The sequence below is a fragment of the Ostrinia nubilalis genome, chromosome 22 (genome assembly GCF_963855985.1).
Source record: "Ostrinia nubilalis chromosome 22, ilOstNubi1.1, whole genome shotgun sequence".
Lineage (NCBI taxonomy): Eukaryota > Metazoa > Arthropoda > Insecta > Lepidoptera > Crambidae > Ostrinia > Ostrinia nubilalis.
This window is the reverse complement of record NC_087109.1, coordinates 8,001,077-8,002,451: the sequence shown is the minus strand read 5'-3', so window position 1 is coordinate 8,002,451 and position 1,375 is coordinate 8,001,077. Positions and strand designations below refer to the sequence as shown.

The following is a 1,375-nucleotide window of genomic DNA, read 5'->3' as shown; positions in this document are numbered from 1 at the left end:
GAAGGAGATCTGAAGTCTCACTGACGTTTGAACGTCACTAAAACACCCTCTTGTGCTTCCATACCTCAGGCACTGACTCAGTTGAACTCTAGTCTAGACCAGTGGTTCCCAAAGTTGTCTGGACTATGACTCATCTAATACAAGTTCCCAAACTCGGGACCCACCTATAAAAAATTTCGCCCGCTGCCCAGCGGTTGGATCGGTAGGGTGGTGTGTCGTTCTACAGGTAGGGCCCACTCAATGTTCGCTCGTGACCCACCACTGGGTCGCGACCCATAGTTTGGGAAATCCTGCTCTAGACTAAATGATAGTGTTGTCATGTTGGTCTTTTAGTTATAAATGCGACATCTCCTTTATTGTATAAGTCCGTCTACTGTTCTCTTAAAGTTAAGGTCTTCTCGGTCTACTGAGGTGGTTGCAGCTGAGTCTTGCGGCATTGGCACAGCCATTTGATGATGCGAGCGTTCCTCTCCACCACGCTTGGAGGCTCCGTGTTGCGGTAGATTTGCTTCTGAACCCCTGGGCCTTGGACCTGCCGGGGAAAACAATGGGAGTCAACATACAATTAGGTTAAAGGGATGAATTGGGTCATAAGTTTAATGGGAGCGAAGTTGCAGTATTCTAGTAGAGCTACTAGAGCCGTACCAACTCTTCAAAGGGGCGGTCGGGGGTGAATTCTTCCCCCGAGGGGGTGAAACGACGGGATGCATAGTTTAACGCGAGCGTAGCCGTAGTATAACTTGTAGAACTGCTGGAGCCGTAGCGTCTTCTTCAAGGGGCTGCCAGGGGCGAAATTCATCCCTCAAGAGGATGAATTGGGTCCAAAGTTTAACGCGAGTGAAGCCTTTAGTATACTTACTTGCAGAACCACTGGAGCTCTAGAAACTCCTCAGAAGGGCTGTCGGAGGTGAATTCATCCCAAGAGGGGGCGAATTCATGCCCCAAGGGGAGAAACGACGGGGTTCATACTTTAACACGAATGAAGCCATAGTATACGAACCGTGTAATCAGCGGTAGCCGCCAGTTGGTTCGAGTCGACCGTAGAGGCTGAGGAGAAGAACACCGGGCTCTCGGGCGGCGCGTCCCGCACTATGGAGTCGTACTGGCGCGGCTCCAGCCCCAGCCGCTCGAAAAACTGCTGCAGACGCAGCGACTCTTCAGAGGGACTTTTGGGGGAGAATTCAACCCCTAAGGGGACAAAATGGGGTCCAACTAAACGCGAGCGTAGCCGTAGTATACTTGAAGAATGCCGGAGACGTAGTGAATCCTTAGAGGGGCTGTGCTGTCGAGGGTGAATTCATTCCCCAAGGGAAGAAACGACGGGGTCCATGGTTTAATGCGAGCTTATATACGAACCGTGTTATCAGCGGTAGCA

At 51.2% G+C, this 1,375-nt stretch overlaps 1 long non-coding RNA gene across 1 annotated transcript; it reads right to left on the bottom strand.

Annotated features, from left to right (window-relative positions):
- Positions 1 to 359: 359 nt before the first annotated feature.
- LOC135082739 (uncharacterized) lies at positions 360 to 1,113 on the bottom strand. The gene is made up of 2 exons (XR_010259469.1): positions 1,001 to 1,113; positions 360 to 532 (listed from the first exon to the last, which is right to left on the bottom strand). It is a non-coding gene; the product is annotated as an uncharacterized LOC135082739 (long non-coding RNA).
- Between the last annotated feature and the right edge of the window lie 262 nt (positions 1,114 to 1,375).